The sequence below is a fragment of the Erinaceus europaeus genome, chromosome 2 (assembly GCF_950295315.1).
Source record: "Erinaceus europaeus chromosome 2, mEriEur2.1, whole genome shotgun sequence".
Lineage (NCBI taxonomy): Eukaryota > Metazoa > Chordata > Mammalia > Eulipotyphla > Erinaceidae > Erinaceus > Erinaceus europaeus.
In genome coordinates, this window is record NC_080163.1 from 27,355,473 (window position 1) to 27,374,057 (window position 18,585).

Sequence of the window (18,585 nt, forward strand, 5' to 3'; positions counted from 1 at the left end):
AAATTAGGTCCAAAATTAAAAATTCAGAAGTTAGACTTAAATGAATGCCATCAATTAATTTTTATAAAAGGAACTAGAACCGATTTCAAAAGAAGTTCAATTGTCTTCTAAATGAAAATTTGATAAATAACTTCATTTTACCGAGGAAAAATTATTATGATCTAAGAGATAGAACTAGCAGCCTTTTTAGCCTCCAATTAAAAATATCAATCCTCCAATGTAGTTCCCCAAATCACTCATCCACAAATGAGCAGAACTCTGAGGAGGATTTCACCTACAGAGCAAAGAAGCAGCAAAGAGATGCTCCATGGGCTAGTCCCTTGTTCTCAGTGGTGGGGGTTTTGCCTCCCTCCCTTCCTTCCTTCTTTTTTTCCTTCCTTCCTTCCTTCCTTCCTTCCTTCCTTCCTTCCTTCCTTCCTTCCTCCCTCCCTCCCTTCCTTCCTTCCTTCCTTCCTTCCTTCCTTCCTTCCTTCCTTCCATCTCTTTCTTCTTTCCAATACCCTAACAATAAACAGATAAATATTTAAGCACTTAAAAAATCTGGAGATTGTCTTGTAAATTGTGCCCTATAATTGATGGAATCTCAAAAACTTCCCTAGGTTTCAGTGCAATCTCACAGCTGCTTGGAAAGTTTCTGCCTGCTCAACTCTACAGAAAAGGAATGAAGGATAAAAAGGACTGCTTTATTATTATTATTATTATTATTATTATTATTATTATTAATTATTACTGTGCCGTTGGCAAGAGATCTATAAAGATACTGAATGGGATCCAAGTCACTCAGAATGTGAGAACCTGACCAGCAGTACAGAGAGACACAGAAATTGAGCTTTTTTTTTTTTTTTTTTTTTTACAGTGCTTCACATTTTCACTGGCATTATTTGTCTTTGAAGTATATATCAGGAAGAAAATACAAAGACATTTCTATGTCCCTGGTCATCCAGTTCATCAACCTTTGATTTTCTTTCTTTGTTCCTACTCCCAGAAAAAGCATTCATCAGTGTGTTCTGAACTAATTTAAGAAACTAGAACCACCTGCAAACGCAACAGATAATTGTATGATAGAGCTAAAAGTCACCAACCCATTTGTATCCATCTTCTCAATGGCCCAAATGGCAGAAATCCCAAATATCATGATGTCACTAAAATAAGATGAAATAGACCATTTTCTGTGCAGCATTTATTTATTTATTTACTTATTCATTTTTTAGTCATGGAAGAAGCACTTTACTGGAATGTGATCTCTGTAATAACAAGAAAAAGAAGAAGAAGAAGAAAAAAAAAAACCAGCAAAAATATCCTTGAACAGTGATGGTATAGTATTACATTTAGCCTACCCACACAAATTGGTCCCAGCAGCAGTTTTCTCTTTAACTCAGGATTTATGGAAACATCTGAGATTATAAAATTAACCAAACAAAAACAGATGCTAAAATTGTGAGGGCTCAAATCTTGGATGAATACCAGAACTAAACATTGGTATATGGAGTGGAAACAGTTTAACTTAAGTCTTATATATCAGTTTACAAGTTGATGTAAATATCTCACATAAAAAACAACTATGTTAAACTGCTTGGAGAAAATGAAATTATGTTCACATAAGTGGCCCATTTTTCTTCCTTTCAAAAGGAAGGCGAGGGCTATTAAAATGATAATTTCCTCAAGTTTCTTAATTAATAACATTAAATGATCCACCTATATTTACAATTCCTAAGAAAGATTGTGACAGAGGCTTGGCTTAAATATAGCTCCCAAGTTGTGTTTTTATATTACTCTAAGGTGACAGTGTAACTCCACTGTCATCTCCTTTGCATTTTTATTATGGAAGGCCAAATTGGAGCAGCCCTAAACATGACATGATCAGAAATAGCTTCAACCAAGAAGAAGAAAACCTTTCTATTAGAAGGAAGAGTAGCTATTTAAAACCCTTGTACACTAGGCTGCACTTAGACCTTGTCAAAGCCTTGGAAATGATCCTTTGGAAAATGAGACATAAAAAAAAAAAGTTTGCTGATGGCGTTTCCATTTAAGTGTTAGGTGGAGTTGATTCTTTGTGGCTATGCTTTGTTGGCACTTTTTTTAAGGTAAAAATATCGAAGAAAATTAGAGACCTAAAATATCAGTCCAAAATGTACTTATTTTAGAAATGTAGGGTCTCTAATGAATTTAAGATGCTCCCCAACCACCCCCCTATAAAATGGTGGGTTTCTCTAAATTTAAGAAGGCATGGCAGAGGCTATGGCTTTATAACTAGGTCAAAGGACTCTGTAAACACTCAGAGAAACGTCAGAATTGTTACCTTCAGTACCTCCTAGGGAACCTGGCTAAGATTTGTATATTGGATTTACAAAGTTGTCCCAATCATGATTGAATCGCCTTGGGGCAAAAATTCAAAGAAGTAACTATCAGAATGCATAAAGGAGAACAGCAACAGGCACGTATTAAAATAAATAAGATGTCAATGTAAGAGATGTTACTTTTTTCTCTGCAGTTCTGCTTTTTTTTTTTTTTCATTCTGAAAGGATTGAACTAAACTATGTTGAACAAAGTATCCCACAGACAAGGATCTTCTGACAGAAATCTCAATTCTTTTTCGAGCTCTTTATAGATAAAATGTGGGAACTGTTAACAGGAGCTCTCCTGTTCATTTATATCTCTTTATCTTCTTTTTATCTCTTTTATTGTTTAGATAGAGACCCAGAGGCAGAGAGACTGAAGTTTCCACAGTGCAGAAGAAGCCAGGCTCAAATCTGGGTCATGCACATGGCAAAGTAGCACACTAAGTGAACTACTTCACCAGCCTTGATTTGTACTTTCTATGAAGTAGAATAGGTACTATTTTCCCACAATGCATTCTAGGAAACAGAAAGTGTCAGCCAACTACTGTTCTTTCCTTCAGAGGTGATTTAACTGGGAGACAGGGCTTCAAGCCTGTTTTAGGTCCTATTCATCTAGAACTCAAGCTTGCCAAAATGTGTTTGACCTCAGAGGACCTTTATTCCTCATGCAAGATTTGCCTGAAGATATAGTGTTCCTTTGGAATACATTTTGGGATACATTAATGTGTAATCTTTCTGTAGAGACAAAGTTGGAGCACACTAATTGGCTGTTCATGCTGGCTCCTCAATCTTCCATATATGGGAATATGTCATTCCTTCCTACTGCAGAGCTCTAGCCAACTATCGCAAGTTGATCTGACTCACCATAAGATAGAGTATATATGCTTGTATTAGTTTGGTTCTTTCCTTGGACTGAGATATGTTCATGCAATAGAATAGAAACAGTAATAAAAATAATAGAATTCTTACTTAGGTATTTTAGGCAAACGAGAACCCTGTTTCAAGGACTAATAATGATGGTTTTTCACAGACTTATTGAACCACCTACTATAATCATGCCTGGAAATTATCTAGTCTAAACTACACAGGTCTTGGGAATCTGAATTGATTATTTTTAGCTGAATCTAGTGTCCTCTAAAGCATGTGTATTTTAAGTTTCCTGTATCATCTGAAATAAGTCATCTGAAAACGGAAATTATCAGGATTTCTGTTTTCAACCTTCTAATGTCCAACTCAGGAGAGACTGGAGTATCCAGATATTGCACAGTTTACCCACGTCCATGAAATTACACTTGAGGGCTAGGAGATAGTTCACTCAGTAGAACTCATGCCTTACCATGCATGAAGACACAAGTTCAAACTCTGATTGGAACTTTCTTAGAATAGCTCTGACAGCTTTCTATACTTCTCACTTACCAATACTAGCTCAAATTTTAATATGTCCACAAAAATTTTACAGAAAGAGATACCACATCTCATCTCACCCAAACTCAGTATCTTCATTCTTTCTAAGGCAGAACATCAGATCCTAAACAGATCTGGATGCCTGAGGAAAATGTCACCTCAGTTGTCAATATCACTCTAAAATTTGACTTGTACAACAACAAATTTGATACTCAGCAGAGGGGGAACCACACTGCATTAGCTCTGTAGTTTATTTTCTTTAAAAAAATTAATTGAGACTTGACTTAGATCTTTTTCATTTTCTGCAGTTTTGCATGATTTGTATGTGACTGCTTGACTCTGAGTTCATATCTCATTATTCTTGGTCATTTTTTCCATGTCCACAACTCATCTTCATCTGGTGCAGAGGAATCTCATCCTATTAGCAATTGGGTTATCAACTAAACTGAGCAGATACTTCTTTAAACTTTTGCATAGCTTTTTGCTTATAGAGTAAACTTTTACAAAATATTTCTTATGTCCCGAAATATTATGTTGGGCATCTAGATAATAATGTCATATTTAACACAGAAGAGTTACACTTTGTCTTGAGAAATGTGTACACAACTAGTTGTAATGCAATCAGTGACTTTTACAGGAGAACAAGGACAAGGGGTTAAGGACTGGAGAAAAGTAAGAGTACTTACTGGGAAGACCACTCTATGTCTCACTTTCTTTGTCAGTAACATAATAATAATGATACCTACCATGGGGATTAAATAATACCTACCACGGAGATTAATTTTTGAGAACTTATAACACTGCCTGTCATATAACAAGGACTTCATAAATATCAATTTTTTTAGAATTAATTAGAACTTTTGGCATAAAAAATCAAAACGACTTCAGTAAACTGTTTCCCCCCTTTTTTTTCTTCCCCCTTTTCTTTCCTTCCTTCTTTCCTTCCTTCTTTCCTTCCTTCCTTCCTTCCTTCCTACCTTCCTTCCTTCCTTCCTTCCTTCCTTCCTTCCTACCTTCTTTTCTTTTTCCTACTTTCTTATACAGGGAGCAAAGTAAGATTTGTGTATAGATGGGCAAAAGAGAGCTGCAATTTAATAAAAGTTCTGAAAATTTATTATTCTTCTAAATGGGAGTAAAAGAATAATAAAGAGCTGTATTCAAGGAAGTGCTGAAAGCGAATTTGTTACAGTTTTTTGCATTCACTTTGGGATTGGTTTAGCTCTGGAATGACAAAGATGTCACTTCAGATCAATTGGTATTGGCTAACTGAAGCTGAAGTTATGCTTGGCTTAGTGGAAATGAATACTGAATAATTAGCTGTGTCATTCTTGGGAACAGGAGGGGAGGTGATGGCATCAATGCCATTTAATTGCTGAACCTGGACTAGATGTTTCCTACTATGCCTGGCACAAGACCCAACCCTTGGCTGAAGCTCCACTGACAATGGATGTTGTGAGGTTTGTGGGCATCCAAGAGCACTGCACTTTCCAGGCAGTGTTCACACAAGCTGTTTTCACCAGGAATCCATGCAGTTACTCTCCTCCAAGCTACCCAGAAAGTCAAATCTCAGAAAGTCCAGTCAGAAGGGCAGTGACAATCACTATTTCCTCAGTAATGGGCTTATTCTCTCACGAAACAGTTTCTAAGTTGTTTTAAGTTGTCTCTCTTGTTCTAAAATGAAAATTGTTAAGAGGGAGAGAGTGGGCTAGTGCAGCAAGGCTGTCAAAAAAAAAAGTAGCTTGCTAAAACTCTGCTCACTGACATATTGGGAACCAACTCTTATGCTGATAGACCCTGGGAACAGTCTCCTGGTTCATTCATGCCAGGTCAAGAGTACATGTAGCACTGTCACTGCCTAGACTGAGGTCCTAACCACACATCAGAGCTGAAACCCTGCTCATGGCAAAACAGTAATTATTAATTACTCACAATCTCCAGCTTCTGTTCAATACTTTGGTTCAAACACATAACTCCAAAGCCCATGTCTTTATGGAGCTTCAAATACAATGAAAAGATGGCGGTGGGGGGACAAGTAGTGGCACACCTGATAAAGTGCATACATTACATGTGCAAAGTCCTGCTTTCAAGACCCTGGTCCCCATGTGGAGGGGGAAAGCTTCATGAGTGGTGATTCTTCTTCTTCTTCTAGCGTTTGCCCTTCTTCCGTAGCCAGTCAACAGCGTCAGGTTGAGCCTGATGTAAAGTTTCGAGACCTCCTTTGAATCTGGAGAGGTGTCAGTCATTGACTATGTGGGTTATAGTCTGTCTGTAGCCGCAGGGGCAGTTCGGGTCGTCTCTGGCTCCCCAGTGATGGAACATAGCGGCACACCGGCCATGGCCTGTTCAATAGCGATTGAGGAGGGCCCAATCATAACATGCCAGGTCAAAGCCAGGTTGACGCTTGCAGGGGTCTGTGATGAGGTGTTTGTTCTTTACCTCAGCTGACTGCCAACTCTGTTTCCAAGAGTCTGGAACAGAGAAGTTCAGTGTAGGCGTTGGAGACCAGATTGGATGACGAGACGTCAAGCGTTGAACAGGGTGGGTGATGTAGTGACTTCATGAGTGGCTGCAGGTGTGTCTCTGGCTCGCTCCCTCTCTATGTCCCCCCTTTCTCTCGATTTCTCTCTGTATGTTTTTTTTTTATTTCTTTATTGGGGGATTAATGTTTTACATTTGACAGTAAATAAAATAACATGTACATGCATAACATTTCAAAATTTTCCATATAACAATGCAACCTCCACTAAGTCCTCTGTCATCCTTTTTGGACCTGTATTCACCCCACCAACCACCCCAGAGTCTTGTAATTTGGTGCAACATGCCAATTCCAGTTCAGGTTCTACTTGTGTTTTCTCTCTGATCTTTGTTTTTTCAACTTCTGCCTGAGACTGAGATCATCCCATATTCATCCTTCTGTTTCTGACTTATTTCACTTAACATGATTTTTTTCAGGTCCATCCAAGATTGGCTGAGAAAGGTGAAGTCACCATTTTTTATAGCTGAGTAGTATTCCATTGTGTATATATACCACAACTTGCTCAGCCACTCATCTGTTGTTGGATAACTGGGTTGCTTCCAAGTTTTGGCTATTACAAATTGGGCTACTAAGAACATATGTGTACACAGATCTTTTTGGATGGGTGTGTTGGGTTCCTTAGGATATATCCCCAGGAAAGGAATTGCAAGGTCATACGGTTGAACCGTTTCTAGCCTTCTGAGAGTTCTCCAGACTGTTCTCCACAGATATTGGAGCAATTTACATTCGCATCAGCAGTGAAGAAGGGTTCCTTTGACCCCACAACCTCTTCAGCATTTGTTCCTGTTCCCGTTTCTGATGTATGGCATTGTTACTGGTCATTTCTATAAGAAACAACACAATAGATGTCTTTGTAAACCCCCATAGGAAGTTGCCCTCAACTTGGAGAAACAATGGTAGAGGATGTTCGATCCTCCAAAGGGAGGATGGACAACATACTCTAAGCTATACCTGAGGAAGATGGGTCAATATTGGGGCAGCTTGGAATGTTCCTACTCATGACCACAGAATGTGAATTCAGATCTACAAGGATGCAGAGATCCACAGGCTCTTAAGCTGAATATGGGTTCCAGATCACATCAAATTGATGGGGTTTACAGTAAAAATATTTATACCCCTTTCCCAAATTAGGAAGCTACACTATTCCCTGATACAGTTTTCTGGTACTTTTTCCAAGCATGACATCATATCCCTAGACAATAACTTGGACCCACCTGCATATCAGATTTCAGACTTAAGGGAAAAAAAAAATAAAAAAACTAGTATGGCCCCAAGCCCTTTGGAATATAACTAAAATATGCCTACTAGCTATCTACAAAATGAAGGACCCTCCAAATCATCATCTGCACTATTCCAGCCTTTAGGTCCATGATTGCTCAATAATTTGTTTGGCTTTATATTTTGACTCTCTTTTCATCTACCAGGTTCCAGATGCTACCATGATGCCGACCAGACTTCCCTGGACAGACAACCCCACCAATGTGTTCCAGATGCTACCATGATGACAACCAGATTTCCCTGGACAGAGAACCACACCAATGTGTCCTGGAGCTCAGCTTCCCCAGAACACTTCCCCACTAGGGAAAGAAAGTGACAGGCTGGGCGTATGGATCAACCTGTCAACACCCATGTTCAGCAAGGGAAGTGATTACAGAAGCCAGACCTTCACCTTCTGCATCCCACAATGACCTTGGGTCCATATTCCCAGAGGGTTAAAGAATAAGAATGGTATCAGGGGAGGGGATGGGATACAGAGTTCTGGTGGTGGGAATTGTGTGGAGTTGTATCGCTTTTATCCTATCGTTTAGTCAGTGTTTCCTTTTTATAAATAAAAAAATTTAAAAGAAAAACTCTTGTCTGATGCATGGCATGTAAAGATCTCTCATTCTGTGAGGGATCTGTTTGCTTGTGTAGTGGTTTCTTTTGCTGTGCAGAAGCTTTTTAATTTGATGTAATCCCATAGGTTTATGCTTGCCTTAGTCTTCTTTGTAACTGGATTCATTTCATTGAAGATGTCTTTAAAATTTATGCGGAAAAGGGTTCTGCCAATATTTTCCTCTAAGTATCTGATAGTTGATGGTCTAACTTTCAAGTCCTTGATCCACTTGGAATTTACTTTTTTATTTGGTGAAATAAATATAGTGGTTCAGTTTCATTTTTCTGCATGTTTCAACCCATTTTATCCAACAACATATGTTGAAGAGACTCACATTTCCCCAATTAATATTCTGGGCACTTTGTCACGATTAGATGTCCATAGGTGTGGGGGCTTACTTCTGGGCTCTCAATTCTATTCCACTGGTCAGTGTGTCTATTCATGTTCCAGTAGCACACTCTTTTGATGAAAATGGCCCTATAATAAAATTTGAGACGTGTGAGAGTGATGCCTTCAGTTCTATTCTTTCTTCTCAAGATTGTTTTGGCAATTCTAGGTCTTTCATGGTTCCAGATAAACATTTGTAGCATTTGTTCTATTCTCTAAAAAAATGTGGTTGGGATCTTGATGAGGATAGCATTAAATTTATATATGGCTCTGGGTAGTATATTCATTTTTATGATGTGAATTCTTCCCACCCATGAACATGGAATATCTTTCCACTTCTTTGTGTCTTTTTCTGTTTCCTTGAGTACTGACTCATAATTTTCACTATACAAGTCTTTCACTTCTTTGGTTACGTTTATTCCTAGATATTTTATTGTTCTTGTTGCTATAGTAAAATTTCTTCTAACTTAGTGTTTGAATAGAAGAATGCCACTGACTTTTGTATGTTAATTTTGTAAATTTGTAACCTGATACCTTACTGTATTGCCTGATGATTTCTAAAAGCTTCTTGCTAGATTCCTATTCTATGTATACTATCATGTCATCTGCAAAAAGGGAGACTTTGACTTCTTCTCTTCCAATCTGTATGCCTTTAATTCCTTGCTCCTGCCTGATTGCTATGGCAAGAAATTCCAACACTATGTTGAATAGTAATAGTGATAGAGGGCATCCCTGTATAGCACCTGATCTGAGGGGAAATGCTTCCAGTTTTTTACCATAGAGTATGATGTTGGCTGTAGGTTTGCTATACATAGACTCCATTATCTTGAGGAATTTTCCATCTATTCCCATTTTTTGTAGGGTTTTGATCTTAAAGGGATGTTGTATTTTGTCTATGGCTTTCTCTGCATCTGTTGATATGACCATGTGGTTTTTGGTTTTGCCTTTATTGATGTGGTGGATCACGTTGATTGATTTACGTATATTAAACCAACCTTGCATCCCTGGGATAAACCCCACTTGGTCATGATGAACAATCTTTTTAATATACTCCTGTATCCAGTTGGCTAGAATTTTGTTCAATATTTTAGCATCTATGTTCATCAGAGATATTGGTCTGTAGTTTTCTTTTTTGGTTGTGTCCCTGTCTGCTTTTTTGGTATCAAAGTGATGTTGGCTTCATAGAAGGTGGAAGGGAGTATTCCATTGTCTTGAATCTTCTGGAAGACTTTTAAAAGTAGAGGTATTAGTTCTTCTTTGTTGGTTTTGTAGAGTTCATTTATAAAACCATCTGGTCCATGACTTTTATTTTTGGGAAGATTTTGTTTCAATTTCATTAGCTGTGATGGGCCTGCTCATGTTATCTATTTCCTCTTTACTTAGTTTTGGAAATTTTCAGGTATCTAGGAAATTGTCCATTTCTACCAGGTTCTCTAGCTTGGTGGCATATAGTTGTTCATAGAAGCCTTGTATGATATGTTGAATTTCTGTGGTGTCAGTTGTGATATCTCTTCTTTCATGATCCGATTTATTTGGGTCTTCTCCCTTTTTTGTTTTATGAGTCTGGCTAAAGGTTTGTTGATTTTGTTCACTCTTTCAAAAACCCAACATTTACTTTTGTTAATCTTTGGTATGGATTTCTTATTTTTAATGTTATTTATTTCTGCTCTAACTTTAGTTATTTCTGTTCTTCTGGTTGCATTAGGGTTGCTTTGTTCTTCTTCTTCTAGGTCTTTAGGATATGCAATCAAGTTGTTTATTTGTGCTATTTCTTGTTTCCTAATGTGTTTGTATGGCTATGAACTTCCCTCTCAGTACTGCCTTAGCTGTGTCCCGAATATTTTGATAGCTTGTGTCTTCATTTTCATTGAACCCTCAAACATTTTGATTTCTTCCTTTATTTTCTTTTTGATCCAGTAGCTGCTAAGTAGTGTACTGTTGAACTTCCACATTTTGGCACTCTTACTAATCTTTTGTTGATTGTTAAGTGTTAGTTTAATTCCACTGTGGTCTGTGAAGATACTTGGGATGATTGCAGTTCTCTTGAATTTGCTGATGCTGTCTTTGTGACCTAACATACATCTATGCTTGAGAATGACCCATGTGGACTTGAGTTCAACATGTTTTCCAGTTTCTTGGGGTGCATGGCTCTGAAAATGTCCAATAGTTCTAGTTTATCTATCTCTTATTTTAGCTCACTCATGTCTTTATTTTCTGCTGGATGCTCTGTGAAGTTGAGAGAGTGGGGTGTTGAAGTCTCCTACTATGACTGTGTTGATATTAATATATTGCTATAGCTCTTTCAGTAGATGTTTGATGTACTTAGATGGCTTCTCATTAGGTGCATAGATGTTAATAATTGTTAAGTCCTCTTGATTGACTGGTACTGTGAGCATTAAGTAATGTCCATCCCTATGAATTTTATTTATTTTTGGGAGTAGGGTGGTAGCATAGTGAGTTAAGCACAGGTGGTGCAAAGCACAAGGACCAGTGTAAGGATTCTGGTTCAAGCCCCCGGCTCCCCACCTGCAGGGGAGTTGCTTCACAGGCAGTGAAGCAGGTCTGCAGGTGTCTCTCTTTATCTCCCCCTCTCTGTCTTCCCTTCCTCTCTCCATTTCTCTCTGTCCTATCCAACAATGATGACATCAAGAAAAACAATAATATCTACAATAATAAAGCAACAAGGGCAACAAAGGGGGAAATTTTAAAAAATAATAAAAATTTCATCTATTTATTTTTTTATTTTTTAAGAAAAAATGAATTTATTGACAAAATTACAAGATAACAGGGGTACAACTCTACACCATTCCCACCACCAGAGGTCTTGGATCCATACTCCCAGAGAGATATAGAATGGGAAAGCTATCAGGGGAGGGGGGTGGGATGTGGAGATCGGGTTATGGGAATTGTGCGGAATTGTACCCCTCTTATTATATGATTTTGTTAATGTATCCTTTCTTAAATACATAAATAATTAATTTAAAAAAATAAAAAATAAAAAAGGGCAAGTATATACAAATATACACAGATAGTTGTAGAAATAATAGTTAACCCATATCTGGAAACTTAGGAGAGTTTCTGTAGCTTACAATAGAGGCACTGGGGATTCAGACTTTTAAAGTCTCTCATGTCAGATATGAGAATAGCTGTTCCTGCCCTTTTTTGTGGGCCATTGGCCTGTATGATAGTTTCCCATCCTTTCACTTTGAGTCTGTGTTTGTCTTGTTGAGTTAGGTGTTTTTCTTATAGACAGTATATTGTTGGGTTGTGTTTCATGATCCATCTTTCTACTCTGTGTTTTTTAATAAGTGCAATCAGGCCATTGACATTTATTGATATCAAAGATTGAAGATATTTTAACGCCATTCTTGTAGAGTTTTAGAGTGTTCTGATAGATGGCCTATTTATGGTGGACTGACTATTTAAAGGAGACCTTTCAGAACTTCTTTCAGGGCACGCTTGCTAATAGTTGATTTTTTCAACTGTTGCTTGTCTGAGAAGGTTTTTATGCCTCCATCTAGTCTGAATGACAGTCTAGCAGGATACAGTAGTCTTGGTTGAAAGCCTTTCTCATTGAGTACTCGATAGATATCTTGCCATTCTCTTCTAGCCTGTAGTGTTTGTGTGGAGATGTCTGCTGCTAATCTTATGGTTTTTACTCTGTAGATGACTCTTTGTTTTTCTCTTGCAGCCTTCAGGATCCTTTTTTTATCCTTATCCCTTTCCATTCTAAATATGATGTGTCTTGGTGTCTTTAAGTCTGGGGTAATTCTATTTGGGACCCTCTGGGCTTCTTGAACCTTTTTGTCTTTGATGTTGTCTAGACTCGATAAATTCTCGGCTATTATGTCTTGCAGAATACTTTCTTCCCCTCCCTCTCTTTCTTCCTCTGGTAAGCCAATAATGCATATATTATTTCTTTCAAAGTCATCCCATAGGTCTCTGTTGTTGTTTTCAATATCTCTTAATCTCTTTTTGAGATCTCTTACTCCTTTCTTAGTTGTCTCTAATTGGTCCTTGATCTTGCTAATTCTGTCTTCAACCTCATTTATTCTATTCTCTCTCCCCTCTACTGTTTTCTGGAGTTCATCTATTTTGTTGTTATTCTGATACTGTTTTTTTTTAAGATTTTATTTCTTTATTAATGAGAAAGATAGGAGGAGAGAGAGAAAGAACCAGATATCACTCTGGTACATGTGCTGTCGGGGATTGAACTCAGGACCTCATGCTTGAGAGTCTAGTGCCTTAGACACTGCACCACCTCCCGGACCACTTCTGATACTTTTTAAGCTTTTTCAGCTAGTTGTGTTCTTAGCTCAGCTATTTCAGCTTTCAGCTCTCTGATAACCTTGAGATAATTAGTGTTTTCTTCCAGAGTCTCATTTATTGTTTCTGCATTTCTGATCACAATTCTTTCAAAGTCTTTACTCACTCCTGTGATTATTTCCTTAACTAGTGTTTGGATGTTGACCTCATTATTTTGTGCTTCACTCTTTTGGGGGTGGGGTGTTAGCTGGATTCTTGTCCTGGTTCATTTCTCCAATATTTCATCTTGTTGGTTTAACCATTTAATATATTATGTTATGAGGCCCCTCTCTCAGCACTTTTTAAATTTCTGATCACTATTGCCTGGATTGACTTGTGTCTAAGAAAGGTACTTAAAGGGTTCACAGTAGTGGAAATTGACAGTTGTTTCAATATTATTTTAATCCCTGAGTTGGAGCTCAGTGGCTTAAAAGCCTCATTTGTTCTTTTTCTTCCCTTAGGCTATGGGAGCCTGAGGGCTTTTAAACTATAAGTAGTAATATAGTAATCCCTCACTCCTGACCAATAGATAAAGCAGGGTGGGGCAGAGATAATCCAGTGGTTATGAAAAGAAACTCTCACAGCCCCACGGTAGGCCAAGGAGGTATAGATCTTCTGAGTTTCCTGGTTAGTTCTCTGTTCCCTGGTGTCAGCACCGGGCCTCCCCCCTGCTGCAGCTTCTAAGGGCAGTAGCAATGGAGATTCCCAGTTGCATCTGGTGAGTCTTAGGGAAGTCCTCTCATCCCTTCAGCCATCTTTTTGTTGGTGAAACAGACTGGAGATGATGTCTCAACTGGTAAATTACCGAACTGTTACCAACCACTTAATTTCTCCCTAGGCTCCTATCTGTCTGCAAGCCACATGTATCTGCACTCATTCGTGATTTGGTGGCTTCCTGAAGTCATTTTAATCCTTTCTTGTTGTGGTCCCAGATCTTCTCCTTTGGCATCCTAGTTGACCTGGGAGAGGAGAGAGACACAGCTGCAGCTGTTCTATAGCCCAGCCTCTGGAAGTCCCTTTGCTCTGTATCTTTCCAAAAATGAATGAATATTAATAATAATAAAAATATATGGGTAAATATCAGCATTAGTGGTCCAATACAGTAACTAGAAGAAAAATTCAAACTCAACAGAGATATATTAACCTCCCAAAGAGTACATCAAAACTACGGTCCTAAGGATGTTCACCAACATTAGAAGTATAACATAACAAAACTTCAATAGGGCTAGAAATATGGGTAACTAGGTAGGATATATTTTGCTATGCACATAGCCTAAAACTGACCCCTGACACCACATGGAATAATGCTTTGATGTTGTGGCATCTATCAATTTCTTTCACCCTCTTGATCTGTCATTCTGTTTACTTGAACAAAAAAAGTGATCTGGAGTGGTTTAATCATGCATGTGAGAGAAACCACGTCTAAAAGAAAAAGAAAAAAAGAAAAAATTCAACATAGTGTTAGTCATAAAAGAAATTGTAAGAACAACAGTGATAGAAATTGCTCTACTTTCTGAAGAGAGGCTGGGTCAATATACTTTGCCATTCAAGGAAGACTGGTCCTCAAATGAGTGCACTTTATTTTATTTTATTTTTATTTTTATTTTTTTTATGAGTGCAGTTTAGAATGTTCCTAGATATGACCATCAAATGTAAGCTCAGACTGACAGGGATACAGAAGTTAAATAGGTTCCTGTGCTAAGTGTGAAGAGACATAGGCCCTAGATCAGATTGATGGGGTTTATAATTAACAGTATTTATATACTTTTCCCATATTTTGGCGTTATTCTCTGCCCTTATCTAGTTTTCTAGTCCTATCCTCAACTCTGACACCATCTTCTCAGACAATACTTTCAGCCTACCTGTATGTTAGCTGTTGTGCTTAGTCCAAAATTAGTAAAGTTATGGGCCCCTTAGAATATACCTATAATAGACTTCCTAGCTCCTTTCATGAAGGATATGAAGACCCCAAATTTCATCTGCTATACTTTTATGTTTAGGTTTCTGATTATTAAACAAGCTGTTCTGCTTTATATCTTAATGCTTTTCAGCCACCAAGTTGCAGTTGCAACCTGATGTCCTTGAGCAGATGACTTCAGCAATGTGTCCTGGAATCCCACCTCCCCAGAGCCCTACTCTACTAGGGAAAGACAGAAATAAATTAGGGGTATGGAGAGATCTGACAAAGCTCATGTCCAGTGGAGACACAATTACAGAAGCCAGAGCTTCCACCTATTATACCCTACAAAGATCTTTGGTCCATACTCTCAGAGGGATAGAGAATAAGGAGACTTCCAATGGGGGTGAAGGGATATGGAACTCTGGTGATGGGAATGGTGGTGGTATAGAATTATACCCCTATCGGGGGCCAGGCTGGTTAAGCACACATGGCACAAAGCACAAGGGCTGGTGTGAGGATCCCTGTTCGAGCCCCCGGCCCCCCAACTGCAGAGGCTGCTTCACAAGTAGTGAAGAAGGTCTGCAGGTGTGTCTATCTTTCTCTCCTCCTCTCACTCTTCCCCTCCTCTCTCAATTTCTCTCCATCATACCCAACAACAACGACAGCAATAGGAACAATATTAATAGCAACAAGGGCAACAAAAGGAAAAAATTAGCCTCCAGGAGCAGTGGATTCGCAGTGCAGGCACCGAGCCCCAGTGATAACCCTGGAGACAATATATATATATATATCCCTCTTATTAAATATATATATATCCCTCTTATTCAATATATATATATATATATATATATATCCCTCTTATTCACAATCTTGTTAATCATTATTAAATCATTAATTAAAAAAAAAGAAAGAATCTCCCCAAACTGAAGAAGGTAGACTCCTACATTAAGGAATCTCTGAGAACTCGAAATAAAATAAATCCAAGCTGAAGTTTTAACATTACACATAATAATTTAATTGACAAAATTCAAAGATAAGGCTTTTTTAAAAAATCAAGAGAAAAACAGACTCAGTAATAAAAGAATCCCTGGAAGACTATCAGCTGACTTCTCAACAGAAACTCTGAAAATAATTAGATATTAGAAAATATCAGCAGGATATATACAAAGCTTTGAATGGAAAAGAGTTTTTGCCCAAGAACACTTTATGTAGCTAGTTTATTGCTCAGATTTGAAAGACTGATAAAAAGCTTTTTAGATAAATAATTATTAAAGGAGTCCATTCCCTCTAGACCAGTCCTACACAATATACTAAAGGAACTTAGATAAAATGAAAATATAGAATGATATCACCCATACAGAGTAGTAAACAAAGAAACAGAGCAAGAAAGCAAAGTCCAGTGAAGACAAACATTTGAGCTCAGAATGAAGAACTGAGGTTGGCAAAAAGGATTATAGAAGTGGAACTGGATATCTAGATCAAATGGGTCAGTGAGCTTTGCTATAGATGTTTTAGTGCATTAGTGTTAACTATGGTGTAGTAATATGTAGAAGAGCTATGAAATTCTGCTTCTAAATTTTTTATAGTCTCGACAATCCCAGAGGTGTTGCAGCGGGTAGTATTGAACTCTCACATATAAGGCCCCAAATTGAATCCCTAGCATCATGTGTGCCTGAGTATTGCTCTTATTAGTTTTCTTTCTTCTTTCTGTATCATATATATATATCTGTATATCCACATTCACACACATGTATATATTCTTATAAGCCAAGGTTACTTCAAAAATAAATTCATAAAAATCAAAGAAAAGGATGACAGGGTTCCAAAAAGAAGTTGAATTATCTGGTTATAAATTTGAATAAAGGTCAGAAAACAAATTGAATCTTAGACACAGATAGATAGCAGGTGAGGGACTCAGAAGAAGGCTTAATACAATAGAGGTATGAAGATAACATAAAAGCTATTCTTGGATTATCACCAGGCATGTGAAGAGCATTTTGCAACTGGAAAAAAAAAAATTCAGAAGGCAAAAACCTTTTAAAGAGTAGGCAGAGTGAGTCAACTAAAAAGTTCTGCTCCAAATGATTTGATGTTTGATGTTCTTTTTTAAAAAAAAATATTTATTTTATTTTTTATTCCCTTTTGTTGCCCTTGTTGTTTTATTGTTGTAGTTATTATTGTTGTTGTCGTTGTTGGATAGGACAGAGAGAAATGGAGAGAGGAGGGGAAGACAGAGAGGAGGAGAGAAAGATAGACACCTGCAGACCTGCTTCACCACCTGTGAAGCGACTCCTCTGCAGGTGGGGAGCCAGGGTTCGAACCGGGATCCTTATGCCGGTCCTTGTGCTTTGCGCCACCTGCGCTTAACCCGCTGCGCTGCAGCCAGACTCCCGATGTTTGATGTTCTATCCCAGTTAAGTTAGATCTGGATCAGGGACAAACATATTCCCACTGCTCGGGGAGATAACTGAGGACTAAGAACCCAAACCTGGAACTTTTCAACCACTGGATCAAGTGATAATGGCCTCAGGACACAGATATGAAAAAATCATACCTCATTTGCTTACAGTCATGGAAACCAGAGCTCTGTTGGATTCTCTAACTGCAAATTCAATCCTGGCTCCACACACTTGATTCATTTCCTAGACAGGAGTAATAGTTAATTTTATGTGTCAACTTGACAGTCCTAAGGCGTGCCCTATTAGCTGGAAAAATGTTACTTGTAAGTGTGTCTGCTGTGAGGATATTTCTAAAAGATATTAACATTTGAACTGTAGACTAAGTAAAGAGAAGCTGCTTTTAATAATGTGGGTTGGTATTCCTCAGTCCATTGAAGGACTGAATAGAATAAAAAATTAGAGGAAAAATTGTTTTCACCACCGTCATCTGTTTGTGAAGATGGAAGCTACCATTTTCACAAACTTTTGGGCATGGGTATTTTTCTCAGATCTTTGATCTAAGACTGGAATTTAGACTGCTTATTCTCCTGGTTCTCAGGCCTTTGACCTTGACCTAAAACTAGCTCTCCTAGTTCTTTGGTATGCAGATGATTATGGACTTCTCAGCCTCCAGAAGAGTATCAATTGCTTTTTACATTAGATATGTATGCAGATATGGAGATGCAGAACATAGGTAAGATACATAAATGGAGAATATGGATAAGTCCAATTGGTTGATTCTATTTCTCTGGATGATCCTGACTAATATAGTTGATACAAAGAATGACAATTCCTTACTCATTTGCAAAGGAATACCTTATTTATCATTTGACAGAGTATGCATTTTCTTTTAATATGTAAACTCAAATTGGTAGTTATTAGTAATCTCCATATACGTACATATGTTACAGACTTTCTCACCTGTGAAAAACAAATGATCAAAATAAATTTTCTACATGTAACTATTGAAATATTGCACATTTTCTAACTGGTGAGTGGTAATATTTATAGAAACTATATAGTATGAATGTTTAGATGCATTTATAATGTTAACTATAGTGTTAGAACATTATTTGAACCCAATAACTCATACCAGAGACTAGACAGGAAGATAAATCAACTCCCGAGACCATCTACACTACAATCCATTCAGCTCACCTGTAAGCAGCATGAGAAAATAGTAGAAAATTAAAACAACTGCTTAAACATGATTTAAAATCTGTCTGAGATGTATTTATGCCCATATTTACTTCGGAATGACTTCCAATGGAAAAGGAATTTCACAATCATAATCTTTCTGGCCATGTAGCAAAATAAGTTTTCGTTGTCTTGCTGAAGAAGTTGTATTAAGGGCTATTTAAAATGAAAGAAGGGTAGGAGGAGAGACAAAGAGACAAACT